Below are 21,159 nucleotides of genomic sequence, written 5' to 3'. Positions count from 1 at the left end.
TCTCTCTCTCTCTCTCTCTCTCTCTCTCTCTCTCTCTCTCTCTCTCTTTCTCATACACATGTATACATACCTGCCACACAACTATCTTATACATACACACACAAACACCACACACATTCACACAGGCACACTCACACACACACACAGACATACACTCACACACACACACACACAAACACACACACACACATCTACTTTTTACTCTTGCCTTACTTTCATATGAGATTGTCAACTCTATTCTCATACTTTTTCAAACACATCAAAATTTAATGACAGAACTAATTTTGTGTTTACATGAGTATTTCCTAAGCACATGAAATCTGCATTTGCATAGGTTCAACCTTCAGTTCTAAGCAGGTCCAGATGTGCTGATGGTGTGTAAGCTCTCAGCTCGGGGAAGGAGGTCCCTAAAGTTTGCTTAACTTTTGTTTCTTTTAGTTCATGAAATGTACATGAGAATAATATTTTTGGAGTTACTTATTAGAAATGATTCCCGTTATTACCTTTTATGATTTCATTTCTGTCTCTGCAAACTTTTTATGTCAAATCTCTATGGATGGAGTTCTATTCCCTGCTCACAATTAATATTCAAGAAAATAGACTAATCATTGCATATACATGCCAAAATTTCCTATTATTTTTCCCCTACAGATTCTTATTTTATTTTTGTCTAAAAAGATACTTTTGTACACTGGCATTGAATATGATTTCTCTTCCATTTGATTTGTTTTATTTTTCAGAATAGCTTATATCAATATTTTGGATTTTGTATATGTATTTTTCATATCTATCCTCAAAGACACTATTTTTTTTCATTTCTGTAGAGATACAAAGGCTAAAAAAATGAAGCAGAACTCCTTACCTCTTAGCTATTAGGTCCTGATACTTGGACCTGACCCCGTGGCTTGAAATGACTTATACAAACATTTGGAGTCTAATTCCTAGTGATGCTGAGCTGCAAATGGCCAAGTCTGAGAGGGACAAAAAAACTGTAAGGTTTCCTACTTAAAAGGACACCAATAAATCGGGTTCAACCATCAGGTGTGGACTCTCTCTTGAAATGGGACTAAACCACGCCCCTCAGCTACAGTAGCAGACTCCTCCCATCAGCAGGTGGGGTTCCTGCTCAGGAGCTCACTCAACACAGCTGTGGTGCCACACAGTCGATAAACCTCCCACCCTTGTCTTTTCCTGACTATTTGGAAAGTTAACTCACAATCCTTATACCATTCATCTGTCCCTTTCATTTCAACTGTCCAGAGTTTCACCCAGTTTTCAAGGAGGAAATCTCGGAGGAGTTGATCTGTTTTTGGCATGTTGCTGACTTGCCTGACTCCAGGGAACATTGTAACCCTGTTGTTGAAATTTTTGAAGACGTCTTTAAAGTCCTTAATTTTCTTTTTTAAAAAAATAATGAATTAACATTTTACTTTTTAGTTATTCACTTGCCCCTTCCTGGTCACCTCTCCTACAATACTTCCCCCACCATCTGTCCGTCCTCCCCTTCTCCTCTGAGCCAGTGATCCCCCATCCCTGAGTATCCTCCCATCCTGGCACATCAAGTCTCTGCGGGGCTAGGCACATCCTCTCTGCTTTCTGATACCTCTGGATGTTCACCTGGCACTGAGGCAGAACGTTCTGCTCTCGCTTCTCAGTTTTTTTCCATACATGTCCTCAGCCTTTCTTCAGTTGTTTATAACCAGGTGCAGTCTGTACCAAATTGTACTCTCTAGTGAGATTCATTCCTGGGGCCTTTTCTAGCTTTCTTTCTTAATAGCTTTGTTTAAAAAGGAATTCTCTTAGAAGGCAAATACCATTGTCTATTTCTCTGTTTTGCTGATCTTTTCACACAAGAGACAGTGAATACTTGAAAGAAACAAGGGCATAATATCCACCATCTCTAAAGAGCAAATGGTGCCTGCCAAAATCTGATGAATGTAATATCTGCCTAAAACACATGCGGTAAGTCCGTATCCACCTTTCTTCTCCCCGTTTAGTTTCTCAGTGCATCCTTTTAGTTTGGAGGCAGATTGAATGCAGGTTCTCTATAACGCTTTTTCATCTTGCTATAAAATTAATGTGCACTTGACTTCTGCATTTATTTCTTAACTATTGCTAATCATTGCCTTCTGTATAATTTTTCTTGTAATTTATTTGCACAGAACTTGTCATGATTTGAACCCAAATGTCAGAGGCTTCTAAATCCAAGTGTAATTAGTAGATTAATGTGTTCTCATAGCCATTTTATTACTTACATAGAAATAGTTGATATACCTCAAAGGAAGCACATTTGCTGTTTGGAGGACACCAGTGTCAGTAGAGTCAAGTTTTATCACTGTTTATGAATTATGTGACCTCTGGCAAGTCACTTAGACCTTTGAAGATCTGTTTGTTCTCATAGTAGTAATCTTGCTTATCCCAAGGACTTCACAGCACTGTCTGGAACAGGTAGGTAAATACTTATGAAACTCCATTGTGAACATCAGCACAGGAGACCACCTTGTTGCTGTCACACCCACGACTTCGGCTGCATCAAGCTCCTTCCAGAAACTGGGAGATAACTATCAGGTTACAGAGGTGACTTGCTAATAATTAGTTACTATTTTTGGCCATTACTGAACATAACTTCAGTTATAAAGAAGTAAATGGTAATTATGACTTCTCTGGTCTCTGCCATTGAAGAATAAGACACTTGATAAAATTTTATAAGCTCTTAAGTTTATGAGATTTTTTTCCCCTGTGGCTCTGCAAAAAATGACTCAAATTTTACTTATTCTTATTCACAAAAGTATAGACTTCTTCAAATTGTAATGGCACCACAGTTTAGCAGCATAAAGAGGGGAACACGAAGTGAGAAGAACCATTGATGAACTTTTGTTGAGTTCAACTTGATTAAGAGAAAGTCATAGACACCTAAAATGCGAAAATGTCATGGAAAAAAGTAGGAAGTGGAAGAATGAATCCTTAATGGTCCTTAATTGGAAGCAGACGTCTAAATAGAGTCACAATTTTAGTCTCATAAACACCACGGACATCTTATGGTAATGACAGGGAACCAACATACAAGGAGAAACTAATTTGGAGTATGATAATCTTAAGGACATGTAAATAAATGGCACATCAATCATGCCTGTTAGATTTAATTGCTGTGTAGTACAGTCCTGTGAAGCCAGCATGCTACTGAAGCCCAGGACTTTCGCTTCTACTGTCCGTGGGTAGCATGTGAAGTGGAATGCCAAATGTTTTTATCACGTTTATTTATGTGTGTGTGTGTGTGTTGTTTGTGTCTACTTGCACACATGTATGTGTGTGTTTGTATATGTGTGCATGTTTGTGTGTGGTCTTTGTGTTCACTTGCATACATGTGTATGTGGCGTTTGTGTGAACATGAATGCATATATGTGGGTATGTGTGTTTCTCTATGTGTGTGTTTCATTGTGTGTGTGCACTTGTATGCATACGGATGCGTCTCTTTCCACAATGTAGTTCCAGGAATCAAATTCAAGCCCTTAGGCTTGGGGCCAGCACCTTTCCTCACTGAAGCATCTCGCTGGCTTTATATCAGGAGGCTATCCCAAAGGCTTTGCTCTGGAAGCCTAAGTGTCGTTCAAACAAGAACAATGAAAACATGTTTGCAAACCAACGGGTACTGTGCTTTCCTGTTTCTGCATGCCTTGAGATCTTTTCCATTGGACATCATTAGAGGAGCTTCCAGCTCCTCCAGAAAGACAAGTAAAAAAGAATTTACTTAGTGTGATTCAAATTGAAGACACATGTACACACTCATTCAGAAATGCAGAAATTTCATTGAAGTTTTGCCACAGTGTCTTTGCTGTAACTAAGATAATAAAAGGCTTAAGGAAAAGAGCTGACCAAGTACAGACACTAGTGGAAAGGAAGTGCAAATGGCAGAGTGTCAGCTCTGGGCTCTTTCACCTCTGAAATAAAAGCTTCCACAGAGGCGTGAAATGGCTCCGTCTTAGTGGGTTTCGCTTGGTTGAAACTGAAGAATGATAATCATCAGTAGCCTTCATTTGCTTTGGGCTTCCATATTGCTAGACTATCTTGTCCCTAGAACTGTAGAGTCATCTGAAAGCTGGACGGGTATTGAGATACTGGTTCAGCACAGCTCTGTTATTAGATACAGGTTTGGTGAAGCTCCCAGGAAAGTGATTAAACTATGGAACTAGGCGTTATTTACTTGTTTGGAGGGCTAAAAATTTGCAATAAGAAATGAGTTGTGATAAATTAACTGTTTCTGGTGATCAGAGTGATCAGGTGGAGGAGGAACTTGGTCAAAATGATTCATCTCAACAAAGGGCTATGCAGACAGCTGCTACAGCTGTATACTCTGCTAGGCTTTGAAGCGTGAACCTATCAGTCAAATGTCCATGGTAAGGTTCCTGGATAACTTTAAAATACTATAGTGCCTGAACCCATATAATAGCGTTAAAGCATTGTATTAAGTGACTTATACATATTTGTAATATTGCTTGAGGAAGTAATACACATTAAATGTGTTTGCAGTGACCCTGAACATAGGTTCCAAGGACATAAATATGGATACCAAGCACAGTTAAGCCAATCTGCATGTAAAGACCTGAGAAAGGCATAAGATACAAAGTATATGTTTTACCAGTGTAGAAATTGGGCATTTTATTATGCAAAGAATATTTTGAAGTTATTTTATGTTTTTCCTTTTAAATATTTCATTGCATTTATTGTTTTGGGACAGAGGCTGCCCATGCCATGGTGTACATGTGGAGGTCAGAGAACAATGTCTGGGACTCAATTCTCTCTTTCTACCGTGACTCCTGGACACTGACACCTGGGTGGCCAGGATTGGTGGCATGTGCCTTTACCTCTCCTGCTGGCTCTGTATCTGCCTTTTATAAAACAGTTTTCTTACTGTTCCTACAATACACAAACAGATATACTTACATACATATATAAATTTGGTTAGTAAAATTTATAGTTAGGTTTGTATAATTGATTATAACACTGATTCAACAAGTTTGCAATTATATTTGATAATCTATTGTAGCTTTTTGTTGATAAGTATTGCTAAAACAAAATTCCCTTAGGGGGAAGGGCTTTGCTTCCTGAGTTTACTCAATATCCAATGGCTGTAATGGATAGAGACGTCCCAGGCATATGTACCTTGGAACAATAAGAGGAAAGAATATTTGCTCAAATGAACCCAGTTAATTAAAACTGCTAATAAAACATATTACATATTGTAGAATTTGCAATAACTTAATAAGTGGAAAATCTTTATTATGTCTCAGTATTTTTGGAAAAAAGCAGTGAAAATCTTGAGTTCTCAAGATGTTTTCCTTACAGTCTGCCCTTCCCCACCTTAATGATTTATCGTATATTCTGGAACACTTGTCTAGTCGTGTCCCTATTTCTGTCTGTGGGAAATCCTTAATCACATAGTAAGTATGATTGAATATTTCCATTACACATAGTCTAGTTGCCAGCTAAACTTTTGAAGTAATTTGTGCCATAACTAGAACCCTCACAGCTGTACCAGGTGTCACTCCTCAGATCAGCCTGGGACCAGTGGGCTTGAGGAAGGTAGTGTCCTTATCAAGCGGTTAAATCTCTGGACACTTAAGCTAAGAACCAACCACAGCCTTTGTGTGCATAGACACATGGATGCCAGATGTACTTAGTGTGTCTACTCATCATACTCCATCTTCAGTCTGGAGTCTTAAGATTCTAGTACTTTCTTTCCTAAAAGATGATGTCAGTCAGCAGACTATATTACCAAGATTTATGATTTTTTCCCATTTTAATAAATAAAGTATATGTTATAATCTAAAATAAAAACAAAGCTACTTAAAGTTTGTTCTCATTTTTACCAGAAAGTATGTAATACAGAGGAGGCAAAACAAGGAAGAAACAGTAAAATTATGCTTGCAGATATAAATAAAATCATACAAATCAACAGATTCAAGAAATAGTAAATACACAAAATCAAAGACAGTTCAGTAAAACCGTTTGTCTTCCCATAGTGAAAATAATGTGTAGATGGAATAATAGAACAATTTGGTATCCATTAACATAAACAGGAAATATGTTTGAATGTTAATTTTTCTAATAGCAGTGTCTCCACGAGGAAGACATTTACGCCCCTTTCTGCATGTGAATGCTAAGTCCTTTCAGATCTATAATCAAGCTCTAGCCTTCGTTTCATCAGCACACTGTAAGATGTACCATCAAAACATAATGAACTGTAGATCATCCTACGGACAGAGATCCACAAACCAAGGGCTTACTGGAAATAAATCACTCAGTCTTCTGTTTTGCCTTGAACATAAACATCAATACTCACTGAAAGGAAACACAAAAGGAAATCACAACTTGAAAGAGGAAGTGTCAAACTTGCTTCACTAGAGACCATTTAACATGACGCACTTCTGTGAAAATGGAGCCTGCCCAAATTATTTTATTCCCTGACGATAGTTCATATAATAAATGTGTAAATATTAAAGTTTTGAACTTTGCAACATTTACTTGAGGGGAAAAGAGTCAAAGCCTCATATTTAAGTTATTTTGAAATATTCAACAGAACAAGTTCCACAGGCCTACCGCCATACAACTGGGAACTAGAACATTCTGTCTCTCCCACTGTAACATAACAACACTGACAATTCCTGCTCATGGTGCCTGCTCCCTGCTGCTGGTGACTGTGAATGTGATTATGTCTAAAACAATGCTCTTAAGGATCTGGATCTCAGAGAGAGGATGGCACAGGTAGGAAGCACCATACCCAACAGGATTCTACCCACTGAAAATTCCTCCTCTTCCTACTAGAGTATTTTGTATACTAAATTATTATTTTTGTATTTGTCTTCATCCCCTTACAAAACCACCAACTCTACAAAAAAAAGAAAGAAGAAAGAAAGAAAGAAAGAAAGAAAGAAAGAAAGAAAGAAAGAAAGACCTGTGTTATATTTCCTTCTGATTCTGCATTAAAGTAAACGGTCCAGCTTTCTGCCTTTGTTCTCCAAATTGCCTGACTACTCAACTACTTCTTGTGCTTTAGATTTTGAATTTGTCATAGATTTTAGTTAGAAGTGGATTTAAACAAAAATGTATCTAATAGTTATCTAAAAAAAATAAAAAAACATTTTTTTTAAATGGGAAGAAGGCATCAAATAGAAATGCACCTCGACACATGTCTGCAGTATACTAACATACAACTTAAAACAGAGTTTTTAGGGTTAATAAAAATCTTCACATATATTAATAACCTTTTGTTCTCTATGATCAAAAAATAGACACATTTGAAAATTACATATACATATACTATATATGAATAAACCTTGAGAGGATGACATTTAAATCTGAGAGTTAAATATGTGTATACCAAAATAAAAATAGTACAGCAATTATAAAGCCCCATATTTAGGGAAAAGGATTTTTAGGGAAGTCAGAATAGGATAAGTCCAAGTTTCCCTAAGCAGCTATCACCTTTCCCCAATTTCCAAAACCATTTGTTAACTTGCTTCATGCATCAGTGGCAATGAATTACAGCAAGAAAAATCACGCTAGGACTAGAAGCAAAGTGAAATTAACTCAGTAGGCCCTATCTTGTCTCTGAGAGCTCACCTCCAGCATCAGATAAAAAAAATGACTTTTACAACATTGACATTGGTGAAAGCCGAATTTGTCCTGGTGAAGTTATCCTCCCTTTCAATCTCTTAGATGAGATTCCTGAGTTATTTGAAGCCAGCAGAATAGCAAAAGTCCTTACCAGCAGATCTCCCCAGTGTGCTATGAATATGCCAAAAGCTAGGAAGTTTAAAAGCTCTGTCTTAGAATTGAATGGCTGTGAAATTTCAATCCTCTCCAGCACATTAACTGTCCCTGTGCTCTTGTGACCTTTATTTTCCTAGTAACTCTTATTCAACCTGTACTCTTAAGTTTATGCATTATGATCTATAACATCCAGGTAAGGATTTAAGAGTAAATTTTATTCATGAGATGGTAGTATAGTGTTAAGTTTTCTAAGCACGTCTTTCTTTGTACTTGGGTTCATATGACATGATTAGTATTGATCCAGCTAACATTTGTCTTTCATTCTGTTTTGCCATCTTATCTTTACCTTGACATTTTGTTTGCATTTTACAATGCCTCTGGTAATGGTATTTTCATTCGGATATAAACTTTGTACATAACCTCTGTGCCGGATAATTTTACGTTAACTTATCACAAAATAGAGTTATCTGAAAGTGGAGAAAACATTTCCATACGATCAGGTGTAGGATGTTTTCTTAATTAGTGATTGATGGGGGAGAGCCAGCCCACTGTGAGTGGGGCTACCTTTGGGTAGGTGGTCTTGGGTTCTATAAGAAAGCAGGTTCAGTAAACCATAATGAGCAAGCAAGTAAGAAGCATGGCCTTTGCACCAGTTCTTGCCTGCTGGGTCCTGTGCTGTTTGAGGTTCATTTCTGACTTCCTTCAATAATGAACAATGATGAGGGAGTGTAAGTCAAATAAACCAAAGACATGGCGTTTCATCACAGCAATAGTAACCCTAACTAAGACAACCTATCACTTCCTTTGAACAGTTTTGACTGTCTGCCATACAAATGAAATGACCCCATCAAAGGGACATTTATTATGTCCTGAGCATGAATCATTCTTGTGCCATTCTCCTTGACATATTTGCAAGCTTTGGAATGCTTACCCACCTTATTTTCCTTGAAACTCCTCTTCTATAAATGAATCTTCCACAATTATTTTCAGTGTGTGTTTAAGCGTATCAATGTATTAGATTGTATTACTGTTCAACAATGCTCACCTCTTCACTCAGAGGCTTTGACCTCCTGCTATGGCTTGAAATCAACTTCATGACAAACGGTTCTCAACGAAGTATGAAAATTGGCTGGGGTCACTCCTATGACAGCCTTAGGAAGGATGACATTCTGTTTCTATACCTTCTAGGACTAATCAAGATAAGGTTTGTTAACACATCCCACATGCCAGAGAAGACTCTTCCAATAATATATCCAATTTCATCTCACCATTACTAATTGCTTGTCATATAATCCCACAAATGTATCTATAAGTATGTATGGAAAAATACACATTGTCTGCATACTTGCATGTCATACGTATGAGAATATATTTATGTATAGACATCCAGCATATATTTATACACACATGCATGTGAATGAAGTCTACTGTTCACAGTACATCTTTGCTCTATACATAAGTCACACTATTTCTCTTATCTCAGTGTAGTCACACGACATTGATATCCATGTACACAAGCTCTAGTCACATTCCCCAAATGCAAAGATTAGAAAATGTCTACACCCAGCATCAGACACCCCCAGACTGACTTAGTCACCTTCCCCTTGTCATTTCTAATCTCACTTCCTAGCAAAGTGGTTCTGTCCCTTCAAAGTTAACTTTAACTCTCTTCTCTATGGTAAGTGCTCTTAGATGTCTTTTAAATCACTCTGGATTTATTTTAGCTTAATTTACATGCATTTTCTAACTTTTCTAGTTCAGGAGATTTTTTTTTTATTGAACGTGATACTCTTTATTAAAAACTTAACTTTTTACACAGAAGCAAACAATTTTTTTTAAAAAAAATCTGATTGTTTTAGGTGTTTTCCTCATAGAAAAAGGAGAGGTTAGTGAGATACATGTTCAGAATTAACTTTATACTCACTCAAGCCATTACAGTTGCCCCTCATTCTGTGGTTCCAGGACTGCCAAAACCCACCATGTGTCCAAGTCCCTTACATAAGATGACACGGTATGTCCACAAAATCTATGCCTATATTCAGATTATAAAAATCTAATGTAAACACTAAGTTGTTATGCCACAACTCTTTGGGGGAAGGATGAGAGTCCATGTTTAGAATATGTACATTTCCCCAAAATACATTTCTTTCTATCTACAGTTAGATTAGTAAATGCAGGGCTCACAATCACGGGAGGCCAGCTGTATCATCAATAGGACACTGTCACCAGAACTCAGCATTCATTTCCCCTTGTTTTCTAAAATCTCAGCTGCCTTAGCCCTAGATGTATTATTGTCCAATAAAGCTACCCACAGCATGTTCTGTGTATGCCCAGTGCAACTGTGTGGCTATTGAGCACTTGAAATATGATGAGGGCAACTGAGAAACCTCAAGGAATTTTGATTAGGAGGACAGGGGGTGAGACAGAATCTCTGTGTAGATGAGGCTTCCCAAATTATAAGGGATCCACCTACCTCTACCTCCTTAGTGCTGGAATTAAAGGCATGAGCCACCACAGCCAGTATTGAGAGGGGTTTTTGTTTTTTTTTATGTAAGTTGTGATCTTGCCTTAAACTTCCAAATGCTAGTATAACATATGGATACTTACAAAATTGTCTAGATTTTCATTTTAACTTAGCTACATGTGACTAGTTACTGAGTAGACACTAAATGTAAGAGAGTAACACTCAACATTCAATTCAGCTAATACCCTCTTTTTCTGCGATGGACAGGAGATGGTTTAATATAAATGTTCATTATGAAACCTATTTTAATTTAGTATTTAGCCTTACCTTATGTCTCTCTTGACTGAAATAGTGACTGTGCATGGTTTAAGTATATGACATCTCTTATTCATTTATTAATAAATCTAGAAGAATCAATTCAATCCTTATTTCAGAACAAATGCCAAGGTAAAATAAACATGAATTGAAGATTTAATTGAAAAGCTGAGTTTTCTTAGGTATTTACATCAAGAATTAAAACAAGATGAGACACTCAGGACATAAAGAAAACTACGGACAAATTTGTCTACTATGAAACAAGACTTATTACTAAGGGAATGTGACATTTAAAAAGTGGTAAAGCAAAAGCTAAAGCTTAGAAAATAGAATGATTGTTTTAAAATGGAGATGACAGAAACACCACTTCGAATGTTCTTTAGTGGGTCCCTTTGTATGAAAGAGATGCTTAAAAACAAAAATAGACCAACTGATGGATAGTTAATGTGAGAAATTGAAGAAACAAGTCTGTAATTTTAGGTATTTAGTAATTTAGTTCAATTGTAAAGGAAGTGGCAAAGTGCAAATCAAAGTGAAACCCATTACATTGAGCACAACTGAAGGGAACACTAGTACGAAGTCTATTCAGGGCACTCACATAAAATATTGGTTACATGATTTTGAAAGTGAACTTAACAATAACATTTAAAACATGTCGTTTAATTGACAAGTAATTTCTAATCGATCACAGGTATCTAAGATAAAAATAACATCAATAAAAAAGCAAATATATAACATCAAATTAATGGTTACATCATTTCATGGAGCAAAAAAGCTCCTATTGGATACATCAGCCTCCAAAGCAGGGCATTGTGAGGTCTAGTCTCATACACACAGATATTAGTTTGCTGAAGACAATATCCTTTTCAGAAACATGGTCCAGAGGCTCTGACCTGGTCCTGACCTGAAAGCTTCTTCCTTGAGAACTGTCATGTACAAGAAGGCACCAGACATGTTTCCATTTTATATAGCTATGATGCCTATGAACCACAACAATATCCAGCGTGGTCTAATCCTAAGGACTCAGTAGTGGCACGCATACCTTGGAGGTAACCGGCAACTCTGTAATTGGACTTAAGACCTGTTCAATAAGAGGAAATATCATGCCTGGTAAAGGAAACCTAGCCAAATAACTACTTAGCGCTATTAAAGTCATGAATTTTGGAGCAGAATTGACCACAACCACATTAGTAAGCCAGTATAGTCCCTAACAACAATATAAACATTTCACTTCATACCCACAGATATGTGTAGTTTTCACCCTACATCAAGGAAACTTCATATTTCAACAGATGAAGACTATTATAGAAAATCACAACTAATAAAAATGCAGTCATATAGTCCATTTTTTCCCCCGTGGAGCACAGTGATAAGCACATTATTTTTATGGATGTGTTTAGGATGGAAAGGGGTTGGGAGAAGAGAGAGGAGGCAGGAAGGTGAAGGTATAATATACAAAGAGAAATGACAGAGACTGCCTCCTCCTTTAGCTCTTTGCGCTTTCTTTTTCTTTGTTTTCCACATCCTCTGGATATGCATGCCACGTCAGTCTCTCTTCATAAAATGCTATCACAATTTGTGGACATTTCACGTTAGCTTCTTTTGCAAGAACCAGGTCAGCTTCATCTGTGTCTTTCCATTTCATTAAGAACATTAAGTCGCCACAGGAATCTGTTGCCTCAATGATCTTTCCTGGTTCCAATCCTCTCTCAAAGCCCTGAGCGATATCATTGCTTTGCTCTCTCTCTCTTTTTGGATTTAATATCATCAGCACTGTTGGAGAAACTAGATTTCCTCTTGTTTCCTTCTGACTTCTCCCTGGACTTGTTGTTTTCACCCTCCTTCATCTTCTTATACTTTTTCATAAACTCAGAAATTAGCTCAGGACAATCCAAGTTCTTCTCAGGTTCCCAAGTATTGTGCTCCCTCCGGTCTTTCTTCTCTGTTTCTGAGACAGTATTTATGTAGTCTTAGATATCCTGGAACTCACTATGTAGACCAGGCTGGCTTTGAAGTCCCAGAGATATGCCTGCCTTTGCCTCTGGAACGCTGAGATTGAAAGTGTGCACTACCCCATATAGTTCATTTTTAATGGATACGTCTATAAAACTGTTCCTTACCTAAGGTTCAGGGAACGTTGTAGAAGAGAGAGAAGAAAGACTGAGAGAGTCAGAGGATCAGGAAGTTTACTGTGATATTGTGATTCCTAGTAACGCCAGAAACTACATCCGTAGTGGATCAATAAAATGACTGCCAAACATGAACCGAACAAAGACAACAGTGGCTATCTCAGAGTACAAAAGGAAAGGTCATAAGACCTCAACCCAACACAAAGAACACAGGAAACTAAGGGATTCTGGGAGTGAAAAAAAAGCAGTCTTCTTTAGGGAAGAGCACACCAATTTATTATCAGTACCAGAGTCAGCCTTAAAACATTCATACAAGTAGTATTTTACACTGAGCAGGTTAGAATCTAGGAATATATATGTTCTGGCCTCAAAGGTCATTGGACTCACACAGCCACACCCACCCACACCTAACTAAAAATAAAAACAAACTTTATAAAAGGAAAATTATTGAATTACTTTATTATTTGATGTGATTATTGCACAAGTGAGTTAAAAATAAATTAATTAACTTAGAAATTATCCCCCACATGGCTATGAGCTGAAATTTTCACATGGCAGTATGGTATCACAGTGTTTCTGCTTTGATTAAAAGGAAAAGAAAACAGAACAGAACGAAAACAAACAAACAAACAAACAAACAAACAAACAATCCAACAAGACAATCTGTCTCTACGATGTGCTGTAAGCATCTAAACATAGTAACTACCAAACACCTTTAGAAGTTTGTTTTAAAGCAAGTGCATCTTATATTTTACTTTTACCATAACCACCTATTATTTTTAATAAAATGATGTGTTCAGAAGCTTCTTAAGCACTATATTCTGATGGTGAAACAAATAAAATAGAACCGTTTCTGGGCAGAAAACTCACCAAGACAAATTAAGGCAAAAACTTACCCACCTATGCTGATCTCCAAGTGTATGTGCTTACTGCAAATAAAATGAGTTTGTGAGCAGAACTGGTGTTCATTGCATCTGCATAGGTGTGGTAGGCCTTGTTTGTGAGTGAACAAATGCCCTGAGTTTGCATCTGAACTCCATCCCCTCTGTGTTGAGTGACCTTAATTAATGACCAATAATTCTTCTTTGTTTCTTTCTGTTTTGCACTTCTAAAACATGGATTTTAACAGAATACTCTTTAGTCAAAAGAGGTCTTATTTCTCTTTTTAACTCTTCCCTCCTCTCTGTTTTTGCCCTGCTTTGCATACAAGATTATAGACATTCAGGTCCATGACATGAGTGGCTGGGATGCCCTCCTCCCTGGAGTAAGGAGTTCAATTTTGTATTTCTCATCAAGCAGAGCAAAAGCTTCTTGGAAGATCACAATAGTCTTTTATAAATTTGGCATCTGTGAACTGGAAGCTGACTATTTCTCCTTTAGTATTCTGGCAGCAGAATTCTTCCTTTGTTATTCTATACCTGCAATGAAATTTTGATAGCCTGGAGTCAGTATGGTTTTTGTTTGTTTGGTTTTTTTTTTTTTTTTTTTAGTATATTAGTATGTTGTATTAGCAATTTGATTAATATGTTTGCAGCTTAAAGTCTTCTTACTCCAAGAAATTTGTGAGAATCAGACTCCTACAGTCGAAGCTCTTTCGAATTCCAAAGCTAAATCAAGACAGGGTCATCTTCCTGGAGTACCTCTGAGGCAAGGAAAACAAACACTTTCAGAGACCAAAGCATAAATCTGTAGTGTTTACATGTAATCCAAGCACTAGAGTTGTGCCCTGAAACCTGATTCCACCTTGACCCTCAGCTGAGCTACTGCTGGAATTGAGATTTAATAAATCGCCCTTGTATTAGCCACAGTGCCAGGCTCACACCTGCTCACCTGCCTTAGAATCAGTTTACAAGTCCTTGACCTTTATCTAACTCTGCCACGTCCCCTCCCCCATTCTCTCTATGTGCCACATCAGCTAGTTACAATTTAAGTCATCCTGGGGGTTAAGGAACATAATTATCTCAATGCCAAAGCAGTTTTGGAAAAACGAACTTTTCACAGCATAAAATTTCTCAGCCAAGATCCTGCTCACCCACCATGGTAATGAGTTTATCTTTCAAATATGGTTATAGGTAAAAATAAAAAGATGACATCTCAGACCACAGCCAGGTTATTTAGACAGGACACAATTCCAGGATGACCAGAGATTCCACACAGCATTTTTAAATGTATGGGCTTGCCAGACCCATATGAGTGACACATGGAAGAGGAGAGTAGGAGACTGAAGACCAGGAGTTCCTGGTGCAGGCAAAGACTTGATTGGACATAGAATGGTCTGGTTGAGCCTTACAAAGAAGGCATTCTTTAAATAAATATTTAAATCAGATAAGAGCATCAGCCAAGCAAAACCTAAACAAGTCTAGACGAAGCACTGGCTTGACCTTCAACACTCATCTGCTTCTCTAATTCCTTTGCTCTCTGAAGCCTTGGGCAGGCTGCCACAATGCCATAGATTAGCAGCTTGGGCAGGCTGCCACAGTGCCATAGGTTAGCAGGCTCCTGGGGGAAGACTTAACACAGTATCCCCAGTGGGAATCAACTCTTAAGTCCAGCAAGTGGATTGCCGGTGTTAACTCTCTCTCCTTCCTTGTCTCACTTTAACTTATTCCTACAGCGTCCCTCCCCTGACCCCCGCTAAGAAAAGATTTATTAAAACCTCAAGTTCAGAAATAGCTCAGTTCAGTTTCAAAGTAGAATCAAGCTTCAGGGCACAAGCCCAGGACTTGGATTAAATGTTAACACTGGAGATTTACGCTTCGTTCTTTGAAGTGTTTGTTTTCCTTGTCAGAATGCATGTACCCACATCCTACAGTCTTTGCTGGAGATTTACAAAAATGTATTATTTCCAAGTACATCAAGTCTGAGTCTCATGGAGAGAAGTCCAGGGTACTTTACTTAAAGGAGCCCCCTTATGGGGGCTCGGTGGTAGAGCCCTTGCTCAGCATTCACAAAGGTCTTTGATTCAGTCTCCAATGCTACACACTCAAACACACAGGCAGTGTCAAAAACACAGGAACACATAGATACACACTCAGACACACAATATATACACAAACACACACACACACAAACACACAAACACACCCAGAGACACAGGCACACACAAACATACCAGAGACACAGGCACATACAAACACACTCAGAGACCCAGACACACACAAACACACCCAGAGACCCAGACACACACTTAGACACACACACAAACTTAGAGACACAGACACACAGAGACACACAGAGATAGACATATACACAGAGACACACAGGAACACACACATACATGAGGAAAATTGTACCATTTTAGTGGGCGACTGGGAGAAATAATTCCTCAATTCCCCATACAATAAAAGATTCAGCGCGAGAGGAGGAAGAAAGAGATGCAAGCTTAGGACACTCTAGTGTGTGCTGGACCCACATTGATTAAACCCTATTTCCCATAAAAGACCTCGTCATGGTAAAACATAAATTAAGAGCGCACCATTTGCCTGAATTTATTGCATATTCACCTCCATTTTAAATTCTACCAGCTTGCTTTGCCCAGATTTAAGATTTATTTTTGAAATTGCTTTGGATCACGTATTACTTGGATACTATTTGGTTTTCCAGATGACATTTTAAAATTTTATTTAGAGATGAGATGTCTGTGTAGGTGGCCTGTGGTAGGTGAGAGCTATGGAGAGTATTGTTGAATGTCAGACAGACCTTTTTGTTCTTTAACAAAATGGAAGATGTGTGCTTAATGAACAAGTCATCTACATTAAACTAATAGTGGATCTGTGGTATGGGTGATGCTATGCAGACAAGTGGTTTAACTATGCTAAACCTTACCCTTCTCTTCTGTTAAGTGGGGATGTTTTCCTCAAGCTTTTGCAGAGACTGACTCAGACCTGTGCTAGAGTCTTCATTTGGGAACTAGAGAAAAACTGTAGGAGTCGGGCAGAGTGTGACGAGAAGGAGGGGACAACAGCTCAACTCACTAGAGCAAATCACCCATGTCCCAGAGCGGCGTCCCATGGGGGACATTTTGTAAGACTTCCTATAGCTTTAGCATCTACTGAAAACCTTAAGTTACAGGGTCACGGTTAAGTTTAGCTGTCGACTGAACCCTGTGGGATGCACACGTAGATGAAGAGGGAAGGAAACAGAGATGGAATGGCAACAGCCCTCACAGGGTTACTGTGCGGACTGAATGATGTTCTGGATATCTAGAACGCAGTGGTTGGAGCTGGAGTCTAGCTGAGTCATCGTACATTGAGATGCACTGCGCAATCTTCGCCTTGAAAAACAAAACAAACATTGTACTCACTCAAGGTGTTTAGCTAGCTCTTGGCGGAGGACTACAAATGAAGCTTCATATACTTGTTTTATTAAATAGCTGATAGTCACTCAAATAGACTCTCTAAACCCAACTTAAATATCTTTTTGCAATGGAATAAGTGAGTAGTTCTTTAAAACAAAACCTTTAGGGACTAAACAATAAAATCTTTTCGTGACTATAATCTACTTCAGCTGGAATTTCAAGGGGCTGATGTAGTCAGAACATTGCTATTTCCCCCTTTGGGTACTTTCAACAGCCTGGCTGGTTTAGGAAACAAACCAAATTCTATACTCCTGCCACTGTCATAGCAAAGTCAATACAACAGCAAAAAGAGTAAGCTGGATTCCACTCTGCCTCATATATCAACGAAATTGACTCTGAATTCCAGCATGCTGTTATTTGAGATAGTTGATGATATATGAGAGTCCAGAATATTGCTGAATTCCTGGGTTACAGTTCAGCTTATGGGAAATTGTGGCTCGATTCGTAAGGAGAGGTAAAATAACAGGAAAGATATTGATAGGAAAGGTATATCAGCAAGACGTTGCCTTAACTGTCCATCTTGGGCTATCAGGAGTTTTGAAAGACATCATTTGATCTGCTCCTGCTTCACGAGGCTCTAAAAACAGACAGCAGGCAGAATTCTTCAGTCCATTGATGAGACATGGTACTGCCTGAAAGTAAAGCTCTTAGGGCCCTGTGAATTCATGGCCTACCTGTCTCTTCTTGTTGACATTATGAGTGTTATGGGTAAAGAGCTCACAGGCCCCCAGAATGGAAAATGTTTATCTGGTTCATTCACAGAGTAAGTCAAGGTTCCAAAGAAGCTTAAGTTTAGAAAGGCTCCTGTGACCTGTGTGTATCTCAGTGGCCATGTGTGGCAATCATGCCTGAGACCTTGAATTCCACCTCCTGTACTACCGCCTTCCCAAACAAAACAAAGCCAAGCCTCCATTGTCTCCACCTACCCTCTGAGCTAGGCAGTAGCAGTGATTTTAGTGTTGCCAGTTGTCTGGCTCATCTTGCTCCACACACAGAAAGGTCTTCAAATGTAATTTGAATTTCCCTAAGTCACCGGGCAGACTTCAATTTTAAATTTCCTTGTAGTTATGTTTCTCCATAACTACACATGTAGTTAAGGGTCTCCCATGTGCAAGACAAACACATTATCTGAGTCACTCAAGATTTCATTTGTCTCCAACATTCCTTGCCTTCAAATTAAATCTCTCTCTCTCTCTCTCTCTCTCTCTCTCTCTCTCTCTCTCTCTCTCTCTCTCTCTCTCTCTCTCTCTCTCTCGGTATGTGTGTCCACTCATGCATGTAGAAGCCAGAGAGCAGTTTCAGGCGTTCTTCAAACACCTTCCATCACCTTTTTTCTTTAGAGGGCCTCCCACTGGCCTGGAACTGACCAAGTAGGCTCAGCTGGTTGCTTAATGAGTCCCTTAGAATTGCCTGTGTCTGCTGACCCAGCTGTGAGGTCACCCGTGCATGCCGCATTTCACCAATCAGAAAATCTGGCTATTATTAAGTATCTAGTGTTGCAGTTACCTGTTCACATGTTCAGAAACAAGGTATAATAGAATATAGAAATTTAATCTCCTTGTTGCTGTGGTTTTTCTTTTATTTTTCTCTAGAACTATAATATAGGAGCTGAGAAGTTATTCATCTACATGCATGGTCAAATGCATATAATATCCTAGAAACAATCTCAGCATAAAATTCACTAGTTACCGTATACAAATATTTTTGGAAGATATTTGTAGATTTGACAGGCATTCTATTTAGCCTCAGCTGTCTTGCTGGGATTGAGGAATGTAGAAAATTCCAGAAAGGACTTAGAGGGTCATCTTTGTGCCGAGCATAGCATGGGATGAAGTGACTCATCAACCAAGGTGTGATGTATAAAACATGATGGTTGTACGTGGTTATTACCATCAAGAGGATATTCAGAATAGGCTGTTGTTTATTTTAAAGGAGACAAAACATAAAATTCAGTGATTAGGCTATTTTTATGAAAATAACCATCATTAAAATTAGATTTGAATGTCAGAAGACAAATCTCTTGAACACACAGTAGACTGGTATTCTCTACAGTGTAAACTCTTCCTAGATGAGTTTATAGTTCATCTATATTTAATGCAAGGGGCTAGGCCAAGAAATGTGGCACCGGGTGCTAGAGATAAGAGGAGCATCAAAAAGCCAAGTGTCCCTTTTAATATATTGTTCTTAAGCCTGTTGGTAATATGACTGAATATGTTTCACGACGGTCATCCTCATGTGAACGTGGTCTGTTTGGTGGCTGAGGGTGAAATGGTGTGAAAAAGGCCTTCTAGAGGTGTCATGGTCAGCTTGACTTTTGATAATGCAAAAGAAAATGGAAAAGCATATCTGTGTGCAAATACTACTTTTGTATGAGAGTCAAAAGAACTTGATAACTGAATTTTACCAGTACAATAGGGCAGGGAAGTCATTTGTGGTCCCCTTTCTTTTGGGCTGAATAGGAAAATGTATGTTACAGATAAGACACAGCTTCCTGCTACAGAAACACCTCAGTACTTTGTGAATCTTGACTGTAATTAATAACATTATTTATGAAAGCAACATAAAGGATGTAAAACACAGTATAAACAGCTGGTTATCACAGGTGTGCTTGTGAATAGTTTTATCAATAATAATTAACATTAAGTTGGTGGCTTAGAGTTTATGAAGTGCTTTAGTGTTTATCACCTCATATGGCATCCTCTTTGTAGCCACATAAATATTCCAGCTTATCTCCAAGTAGGGAACAGCTTAGCCGTTGGCTCCAATAATCCTCCAGTCACGACATAAGTGTTGCATTCTTTTGTATGATTCGTAAGGAGAGGTAAAATGACAGGAAAGATATTGATAGGAAAGGTATATCAGCAAGGAGTTGCCTTAACTGTCCATCTTGGACTATCAGGAGTTTTTAAAGACATCATTTGTTCTGCTCCTTCCTCACAAGGATCTAAAAACAAAGGATTTTCAGTCTCAATAAAGTTCTTCAGTATAAATTACCAAAATAATAGAAAAATATTTTGCATTTTGGCTTCAAAACACTTAGTGTTGCTTTTATATTAATCTGTGGATTTCTAGATTAATGTTCTTTTGCACACAGATACATGAAGGGACAGAGTCTGAACTCTTGCTAGTCACAGTATCACTAGGCCTACCACCATGCCTAGCTCATGATAAAAAATAAATGAGGTTTTGTAAAGAGTAGTGTCTTGGACACTGTTTTGCTATGAAGAGACACTATGACCAAAGCAACTTATAACAGAAAGCATTTAATTTGAGCTTTCCTACAGTTTTATAGGGTGAGTTCATGACCATCATGGCATGCTGAGTGACAGAGAGAGTGATGGAAGGCACTCAGGCAGGCTGGCAGGCAGACAGGCAGGCAGGCACTCAGGCAGGCAGGCAGGCAGGCAGACAGGCAGGCAGGCAGATAGGCAGACAGGCAGACAGGCATGCATGCAGACAGGCAGACAGACAGGCAGACAGGCAGACAGACAGGCACTCAGGCAGGCAGGCAGGCAGACAGGCAGACAGGCAGACAGGCAGGCAGGCAGGCAGACAGACAGGCAGACAGGCAGACAGACAGGTACTCAGGCAGGCAGGTAGACAGGCAGACAGGCAGACAGGCAGACAGGCAGACAGGCAGACAGGCAGGCAGGCAGGCAGGCAGGCAGGCAGACAGACAGGTAGGCAGGCAGTCAGGCAGGCAGGCAGACAGGCACTCAGGCAGGCAGACAGACAGACAAGCAGACAGGCAGGCAGACAGGCAGACAGGCAGACAGGCAGGCAGGCAGGCAGGCAGACAGGCAGACAGGCAGACAGGCAGACAGGCAGACAGGCAGACAGGCAGGCAGATAGGCAGGCAGGCAGGCAGGCAGGCAGACAGGCAGGCAGGCAGGCAGACAGACAGGCAGACAGGCAGACAGGCAGACAGACAGGCACTCAGGCAGGCAGGCAGACAGGCAGACAGGCACTCAGGCAGGCAGACAGACAGACAAGCAGACAGGCAGGCAGATAGGCAGATAGGCAGACAGGCAGACAGGCAGATAGGCAGACAGGCAGACAGGCAGACAGGCAGGCAGGCAGGCAGACAGGCAGACAGGCAGACAGGCAGACAGGCAGACAGGCAG

General features: G+C 39.1%; 1 pseudogene; it reads right to left on the bottom strand.

Annotated features, from left to right (window-relative positions):
* Nucleotides 1–12,035: 12,035 nt before the first annotated feature.
* Nucleotides 12,036–21,159, bottom strand: part of LOC114609180 — a 71,947-nt pseudogene continuing 62,823 nt past the window's right edge.

The sequence above is a fragment of the Grammomys surdaster genome, unplaced genomic scaffold, assembly GCF_004785775.1.
Source record: "Grammomys surdaster isolate TR1022 unplaced genomic scaffold, NIH_TR_1.0 125947, whole genome shotgun sequence".
Taxonomy (NCBI): domain Eukaryota; kingdom Metazoa; phylum Chordata; class Mammalia; order Rodentia; family Muridae; genus Grammomys; species Grammomys surdaster.
Note: the sequence above shows the minus strand (reverse complement) of the source record. Positions and strands in the feature narration are given on the sequence as shown.